We start from the raw sequence: 9,647 nt of genomic DNA, 5'->3' as shown, positions 1-9,647 counted from the left end.
GGGACAACTCTACGCAGTCTGTAATTTTCAGAACAGTGGTTCATAAGGAACATAGGGAGAGAAGTACATCCTCTTTTGGAGACCTCAAAATGTCAAGGCCACCCTTGCACAAAAAAACCTTGTGGCTATCATTCTGAAATTTGGAGACATGATCTCCTCTGATGGGGCAATGAATCCTGAAATGTTTATCCAATTCTTCCAAGGAATTAAAATGTTATTGGCAGTTCCGTTTAAAAGAAAATCAAAATATAAACCCTGCAGCTATTTTTCTGGCATTGGGCAGGAGTAATCCTCTTATAGGGGGCTACTATGCCTGAAATGATCATCCAGTTCTGACCAAGACAAGAAAGTTACAGTTTTTAAAAAATTTCCAATGGTAGTCAACAGGAAGCATAAAAACTCATTTTTCCAAACCTTAACTCAGGTTTGGTGCTGAGCTGAAATGGTCCAACCACAAACTGGCCTGAGCAGAAGCGGGCTGTTTCCCAAAATGCTGAATCGGGGTCTGAGTTGAAGTGGGGTGGGGGGTCAGTGCACACTTCTTGTGTATGTACGTGATCTATACATGCATGCAAGCGCACCACATGCACACACACACGCATATATGTATATGTATATATATGAGGTGCGCTTAGGCTCAGAGAGAGAGAGATGCAAATGTGTGTGATGGGCCTGCGCCCCGGATCTTTTCAGCACCTAGCAACGCCCCTGCCCCTAATTGCCCCCTCGTCTGACCGACCGGAAACAAGGCGGTGACGCGGGGGCGGGACTAGTTCGCAGGCGCCCCCCCCCCCCGCATTTCGTTTTTCTCTCCCCGCTTCGGGGGCCGGGCTCTGTCGCGACACGCCACGGCCTTTTCGCCCCCGCGGCTGCCTGTCGCCCCCGGCCCGCGTGCGTGCGGCCGCGTGCCCAGCTTAAATCTCCCCCCGCCCCGAAAAGCGGTGAGGGGGACGCAGCTGGCGAGAAAGGCTCGGCGGGCTGAGCCCCCGCCCCGTCGATGCGCAGCAGCCCTGCCGGGCCGAAAGAGAGGAGCAGTTGGCAACCCGCACGGGACGCCTGCTGGGCGGACGGGGCTCGGGTCTTGCGGCGCAGAGGGCGGGCGGGGGCGTTTCCTGGGTGCCCCTGCAACACGGCGGGGTCCCCCCAGCTTCCCTACCCACCTTCTCCCCCGCCGAGCAGCGGAGGAGGCGCGGCCGCCGTGCAGCGCCAGCGGCGCACCTGGGCGCAGCCGCCAGAGGCGGCCAGGCACACAGCTGGGCGGGGCGGGGCGGGGCGGGGCGGGGCACGCCCGCCTTCGCCGCTGGGTGCCGGGCGGCGCGGAAGGGCGCCTGGGAGTTGTAGTTTCCCCTCCCTGTTCTGTGCTGGGGCGTCCCTGCTCGAATGGGGGCTCCGCTGAAGGCAGCCGTGACGGAGCCTTGATTTCAGTAACGGGACCCGGGCTATAATAACGGGACTCTGAGCATGTGCAGAGTGCCTTCTTCCTACTGAGAAGATACACCAGCACGTGGGGTGGTGGCTGCTAGTTCAGAAGATGCAGACCCCTTTTAAAGGAAATCAACCCTGACCGCTCATTGGAAGGACAGATACTGAAGCTGAAGCTCAAATATTTTGGCCGCCTAATGCGAAGAGAAAACTCCCTGGAAAAGACCCTGATGCTGGGAAAGACGGAAGGCAAAAGCAGAAGGGGACGGCAGAGGATGAGATGGCTAGATAGCATCACTGATGCAATGAATATGGACTTGAGCACGCTCCAGGAGAGAGCGCAGGACAGGAAGGCCTGGCGTGCTGTGGTCCAGGGGGTCACGAAGAGTCCGACACGACTGAACAACAACCCCCGCCTTTAACAGACAAGGTGCTCAGACCCACACGACCAGGGCTGCGTCCAGACAGAGGGCTCCTAGTGTCACGATGGGGGCTGAGTCATAAAGACTCAGCCATCATTGTGCGCTTCTCCCATCTTTTTCTCCTTGAGGTATTTTCTGCAACAATGGAAGAAGCGGTGGGAAAACAAGCGAGGGCTGTGAGAAGGCGATGACATCTGGACTCCACCCCTGCTGAAATTCCGTGAATGAGGCAGGGTGACTGCACATTCAAAGCCTCACCTGGAAGCCCCCCAAGATGCAGACTGGAGAGCGTGCTTGTCTCTGTAGGAGGGGTAGCACAGGGTGCCAACTTCAGTTTTCCGAAATGCCGTTAACTGAAGTGCATGCCTCTGAGTATATGCAAAGAGCTTTTATGCTCTAAAACAGACCTTTAAAAAAAAAACTTATAGCAAAGTGCTTCCGAGCAGGACAAAAGTGCTTTCCCCCTCTGACAGGAGGCAGTTTTTAAAAAGAAATGTATGTAATGGCAGAGCATGTCTGAGCATATGTAAAGTGTCCCTCTGAAAAAGGTCCCTCCGAGCTCTTCTCGCTCTCGCCCCACCTCTCTCTCTCTCTCTTTCAAAACAGGGAAATGGCAAAAATGCTGAACACACTCCCTGACAATCATCTGTTTTGGTAAATGCCTAGTCGGGGATAGAGTTCTGGCCAAGCTACTTCGGTTTCTGGCTGTGGCTTCTGACTTCTCCTTACTGCATGCTAACCCTCTCGTCAGCACAGGATCGAAACTAGAGTCTGGCTTGCTTCAGCATGTGGGAGGAGAGGGCCTATGCATGTGGCAAAAGGAACCCTTACGTGTCATCTGCCTAATTTTGATGACTGAATCCAGGTTCCACATAGATGTTGGTAACTTACGGGCACAATCCTATGCATGTTTAGACAGAAATAAGTCCTCCAACTCCCAGCTATGCTGGCTGGGGAATGCTGGGAGCTGTAGGACTTACTTTGTCTAAACATGCATAGGATTGCACCCTAAGGGCACAATCCTAAGTAGATAGGCAGCTGTGAGGAGCGCTCTGGCGGCTTCTCCCAGTAGATTTCCAATAGCCAACTCAAGACACAGACGAAAGGATTGCTTTTCAAAGCTTTAATCCTTTTACAACTTAATGACTCTTTCAGATGCTAATCACCAGCGACTAAAGCAAGGAACAGGGTAGCCTAAGTTTCAAGTAGTCAGTTGATCCCCGTTTGAAAGAGCGTCACTTGAAGACCCAGAACTTATGGGCTAGGGAGGGATCCTCCCTCTTTCCCTTGGGTCCATGGGAGGTGGCCGTTGCTTGCGCGCCAAACGGGCGCTACGCCTCCTTTCCGCGCCCTCCATCGCTCGTCGCTCTTTGCGTCTGCGTCGAGCGTCTGAGAAGCCCCCCTCCCGCATTCCCTCACCACCCGGGTCACTCTCTATCTCTGGAATGCTGGCAGGAGGAATCTTGCCAGGTGCTGAGCCTGTGAGGGATGAGCTGGCCCCTCTCCACGGATAGCTGTTCCTCCTCAGAATCCGAACTGCTCTGAGGCTCTCTGGCTCAGTTTCCACCCTGACAGTGGCCGCCTCCGACCTCAGAGTGACCGCCTATCCAAAACAAGGCAGGAGAGGCACGAGGGTGGGGGGGATTGATCTCTCCGTGCCTCTCCTGCCTTGATCTTTTTCTCTAGGCAGCCATTTTCAGCTTTCTACTGGTGGGGGGACAGGAGGACTGGGAAAGGAAGCTGCCGTACAACACAAAGAATGTGTTGTATGAGCAGCTTCTCTCTCCCCTCCCCGGAACGCCCCCAGCCCCACGCATTTTCAGTCACTCCGCGCTCGTCTTCCACGCACGAAGGATGGGGCTTCTCTGTGCTGCCTCCGAGGCAGCACAGACAATGGGGGAGGTTGGATTTCTGGGAACCGACTCCGAGGTCAGTTCCCGGAACAGAGCATATCCTATGGCCTTCTAGACAGTGTCTAGTGGCCATAGGATTGCTCCCTCCATGATTTATTTGCAAGGCTCCTCGGGGCATCCTTAGGCGAGGTTCACCTGGGCACGGGCACGGGATCTTTTTGAGCTGTGCTCTGGATCTTTTGAGCTGTCCTAATTGCCTTTTCTTTTCTTTTTTTACATTTTCCCATTGACTTGCATTGAAAAACAGAAACAGCCATAATTTTTTTTATTTTGTATGGTAAATACATGACATTTGGAGACCTGGTAAACCCCATGGAGTTTATTGAACCTGCCCAATTTCAGGAAGTTAGGTCCAGTGGTTTTTGTGCTAGCCACAGGTAAAATTTGCTTTTTTCAAGAAAATGTGTCAAAGCAAAGAGGTACATATATTTTTGTTCTTCCACATACGCACATGGAATTTGGGGATCTGGCAGCCCCTGTGGAGCTGACTGAACATGCCAAATTTCAGACAGTTCAGTCCAGTGGTTTTTGTGCTAGCCATGCGTAAAGTTTCTTTTTATCAAAGACTAAAACAAAAAGTAAAAAATGCCAAGTCACACAGGGGATTAGAGATCCCAATCAGAAGGTGTTTAAGGTGACCATTAGGAGGTCACTGTCCCTAATATCTGGTGTAGGGGTTGTTGTTGTTGTTGTTGTCATTTTGAGGTGCAAAAACCCTCTCTCCCCCTACTATTCTGTTCCTACATGGCCACTGTTGGGAGCTTGCCTGCAACGAATTTTGAAGCGGGAGAAGGAAGGGAAGAAAGAGCTCCATGTGAAATACTGGTATTTCACACAGCACCTGATTTTACTGCCCCAAAGTGGAACCTTTGGCTTCTGCAGACGTTTAGTAGCTTCAGTACAGCAAAGGATCCAATCAGCCTCCACAAACTTCTTTCTCCCCCTCCGCTTTCTCCCCCTCCGCTAAATAGCTGTAGGACTCAAATTATTCCAAAGGGAGGGTTAGGGCTATGAGGCGCCATGATCGAGGAATTGCTAAGGCTTTTAAACAGGTTCTACAGTTTAAAAGAAGCTAGAAAAAGTCCTTCGCTAACTCACCTCATAAAGTTAATTTAAGTATGTGCAATCCTTAAAAACCCTGCACAGACTCCTAAATTCCTTTGAAGTACTACCTCTCTGAAAGGAGCCACTTGGCTTAGGGAATTCTCTCTACCCCACCCCCATCCTGCTGCATTTCCAAGCACCATTCTTCTTTTCTTCTTCCCTCCCCTATCCTGTTCTTTCTTTCTCTTCCTTATTCCACCCAGAGCATATCTTGAGGAATTCTTAAAGGGAATTCTTTTTGGTGGGCAAGAGAAGTTCTGAACTGTATTTGACTTTATACAAACAGACAAGAGGGTTGGTTTTTCTCCTTCTCCTCACTCAAACGTTTGAGAAAAGGGGGTTCACATGGCTGCAGAGAAACAAATCTGGGGCTGTTTTGTTTGTCAGTTGCCATTATCCAGCAACAGGAAGGGCTGCAGCTCAGTGGCAGAGCACATGCTTGACATGCAGACAGTCCCAGGCTCAACCCCCAGCATCTCCAGGTAGGGCTAGGAAAGAATCCTGCCTGAAACTTCGGGGAGCTGCCGCTGCCAGTCAGTGTCAACAACTCTAGATGGACCAGGGTCTGACTCAGTGCAAGGCAGCTTCCTATGTTCCTATGAACAGAAAGCGTTAATAAAAATAGGAGTCTTTGGTTTGTTTTTTAAGTGGAGGGGAGATAAATACTGCTCATTTATAATATAATATAATATAATATAATATAATATAATATAATAGTTTATTAGGGACACAAGACCAGCAAGGTGAGGTAGCACTACAAATGCAATAATATAAAAGCAATAGGAATTAGTTAAAATACAAATAAATAAGAATTACACCTAACCCACTCATAATAGTAAAATATTTAACAAATTAAAACATTATCAAACAATTGTCATCATCCCACGCCAACAAACACTTGCAGCCGCACAGAATCTGGCCACCTTAGAGGGTACCTGAGTATTCTGGTCAGCCAACAGATAATCTGTACAGAACACATCAGATTCCCAGGTATTCCTTGTAATATAGGAATAATAAAAATATGCTGGAAATCATAATAGAAGGAATAATGCAGCAGTACATGGCCCACAGTCTCCACACATCGGCTTCACAGGGGCATAAGCACTCAGAGAATAAGGTACCATTATATCTACCCTCCAAAAGTGCAGAAGGTAACACATTGAACTTGGCCAGCGCGAACGCTCTCCTGTAAGTTGGAATGATTAGAGTAGTTTTAAGAGAGATTTTAATAGTACAGTCTATGACCAGCTCATATGTATAAACAATCTAAAAATGTCACTATAAACTAGAATGTTCCCAAACAATAAATAAGTGAACAATATAAACAATAAATGAACAATAAAACATTATTTAAGATTACCTATTACAGATTAAAATTAATATTATTAGGATTTTAAAGCATTATATACAATATCCCCATGGATCTTACAGGCAGCTGCAAAAAACCTTGCGCAAAGTATTATACCTTGGCCTGAGCAGAAGTGGGATGTTTTCCAAAATGCTGAATCGGGGTGTGAGTTGAAGTGGGGTGGGGGGTCAGTGCACACTTCTTATTTTTGTGTAATCTATACACACACGCAAGCACCCCACATGCACACCCCACATGTACACCCCCCCACACACACACACATATATATTAGAGATGCGCTTAGACTCGGAGATATAGATATATGAAAATGTGTGTTATGGGCCTGTGCCCCGGATCTTTTAAGAACCTAGCAACGCCCCTGCTCCTCATACAGGCCTGTACAGGGTGCTCCTAATCTAAGCAATGAGAGGGAGGCTCTATTCCTTACACTGGGCTTTCCTTTTGACTTGCATGCTGTCATTCATAACTGTTACACACCCTCTTTATGCACTGTCTGTGACTGAAGGCCTGTTACCCTCTTTGTTGTATAATGTGCATCCCCTATTTTCTAGTAGGTACTTTCATGTGCTCTTTGGAGGTTTCATGAGCCTAAGCTAGTTGATAATGTTATCTAAAGTTAATCCATCCTCCACTAGAAGTCTTCCTTATATTATTTTTGGGTTAGACCCCATAAAAATCATATCTTTAAGCACACCAGCCTTATCTGCAAATGCAAAATCCACCATCACCAGCTACAGATGAATTGTCCATTCATCAGTTGTTTCAGTTGGGACCTTGGTCTGTTTCACAGAAGTGTTTTCTCTTTGGATTGCTGTAGGCAGGCCTCAGATAATGAAAAAAGTACCTGGGACTTTCATTGGATCTTTCCACTGATAGACATGCTACATGTAGCCCCACTCCTTTGGAGCAAAGTATATTAGAAAATTATCAGCTTTGGGGACACTTAACTCACTCTGACCCGCAAAGATCAGCTTCATCGGTTCCTTCCATCTAGTCCAGTTCTCTGCAGGGAAGTTGGAAAGATCCACAATGGAATCAAGTGAGTTTGGATTCCTATGAATCTAACCCATGGATTCTGCATTAGGCCAGCTTTTACTGAGTTGTGCAAATTCCACGGAATTGCACACTTTTCTCTTTTTTTACTCTCCGGAAATTTTACGTAAATCTAGTCACAGAAAAATATGTAAAAAAAATTTTTAAAAACCAAAGGCCAAAAATGCACATTTCCCCAATAGGCTAAAGCATGAAACTGCATGTGGGGGGGGGGGGATTTGCATATTTTTGCAAGTGCAAATTTGCACAAATTTGGGAAAGGGAGGGAAATCGATTCTGCCAATGAGCGGATGACGGAACAAAAGGAACCTGACAATCCATGAAACACAGATGGGACAGATTTTACAAAATCCATAAATTTCTAGTTTCTTCCTAGCAGTTCTAGTCTCAAAATGCATGGAAGGCACACTTCTTACACTGGTCTGTGTGGAATCCATCCCACTCCAGCACAAAGAATTGATTGTGGAATCTTAACCATTGAATCCAGGCTCCTCACAGCTATTGGTAGCTGAATTGGTTTATTTACAGGCCCTTGGCAGGGCTCTTAACACAGACCTGCACAGGATTTCTCCTGGGGGCAGGGCTGAGGGGGAGAGAGAGAGTGTCTGGATACTGTGTTGTGCTTAAAGGGACAGACTGTGGTCAGCCCACTGTGCCTGACTACAATACCCTAGGAAGGCACACAGCTGCATCTTCTGGCTCAGTGGCAGGACACATGTTTTGCATCTTCAGCATCTCCAGGCAGGGCCTGGAAAGACTCTTATCTGACATTCTGGATACCAGCTGCCAGATGACAGAAGCTTCTGGCAGCCAAATGGGTGCCCTCCCGCGATCCTTCCCCTGCTCTGGAAACCAGGTGATGGGGGAGGAGAGCGGGGAAGGAGGCAAGGCTCTGGATAAGGTCAAAGGTCTTATTGGGGGGTGGGCTGAGGCACTGCAGGACTGAGCTGCTCAGGCGGCCTTTGGCCTGCTGCTGGTTCCTCCAGCCCTTCCTGGGATTGCCAGGAGCAGGCTTTTCTGCAGAATCCCAGCTCTCTTCCTCCGAAGAGGTCAGACCGGACACCACTGCTGGCATACGGCCCCTGGCATCCTGGCCTGGGACCAACTCAGCCCTCTGTCTGACAGTGGTTCCCCACGCTAGTCTGCACTGACGGGGGTCTACTCAGTGCAGTGTGGGGAGCCACTGAGGAGAAAGGGTCCACTCTGGAGGAGGAAAAAGATCCAGCTGCAAGAAATGAACCCGCAGAAGGCGAGGAGGAGGAGCTGGCAGTGTGCTTATGACGGCTTCAGCCTCCTCTGAAACGTTGCTGGGTTAGCAGCTCCCTCTGCACCCATTGCTCCTGGCTCCCTCATCTGGTCAGGGTTCTGGGTAAGTGCCCCTCCTGGCATGTGCCCCCCTTTCACATGTGCTCATCCTGTTCACTCATGCCATCTTCCCAGACACCCGCCCCCCCAGCTGATCCGTGTCGCTTAGCTGAGGACGGGCATTTTCATCCCCATAATGGAGGCTGGATGGGGAAGTTTACGCCTCCTCCCCTAGCATGTCATGATGGGGATAACAGTGAGGCCTCCTCCAGTCCTTGGCTCATTCGTGCCGGTCAGCTGAGGAGCGGAGGGGGCCTGATCCAGCTACTGACTTCCAATTGTATTACTCTGCCCATTTGTATTCATTTGCTTTTCCTAAAAACATTCGGTACGTGTTTATATGAAGAAGGAGACTGCCCCAGACTAACAGCTTTTCATATATGGTGCTTATGGTTCCTCCTTCCCTGGGATCATGATACCTTGGAACAATTAGCAACCTAGAACTTCAAGCAAACATGTTTGTTTACATGTCAGACAACAGAATTGCTTCTCCAACAGTGGGAAGAGGAAGCAAACTGGTTGACATGAAAATCCTTTTTCCAAAATAGTATTTCGGTTTACTGCTTGTAGAACTGGCATGCTGACGGCAGGGACATGAGCTAAAGAGGACACATGCGGGAGTTGAGCTACTCGCTTCAGGCACACAATAGCACTGCTGAAATCACAGCAGCCCTGACCAGAAGTGACCTCTGCTGTTCCATTCATCACCACATTGCACCAGTCTTCCAAGCCAATGTGTTCGTCTGCTGTGCAAAGAAAATGGGCGCGCTCAGGTGCAGCAGCTCTTGTGAGTTGTGTGGCATGTTGCATTAGTCCAAGATCTCAGGATGGTGCAACTGCGGCCACTTCACACGTTCCATAAGGACAACGAGAGGGGAAGTGTGAATGGCTGCCACTTCTCCCCACATGTTTGGGTCTCCTGTGAAAGGGAGAGATGTGCTTCTCTCCCATGCAGGGAGGTGTGTATTTTTTCTCTACACTGTGGGATTGTGGGTGGCC

This window comes from Heloderma suspectum, chromosome 9 (assembly GCF_057233095.1).
Source record: "Heloderma suspectum isolate Gila_16-S chromosome 9, 16-S_ref, whole genome shotgun sequence".
NCBI lineage: Eukaryota > Metazoa > Chordata > Lepidosauria > Squamata > Helodermatidae > Heloderma > Heloderma suspectum.
The sequence above is the reverse complement of the archived record's forward strand: the minus strand, read 5'-3'. Positions refer to the sequence as shown.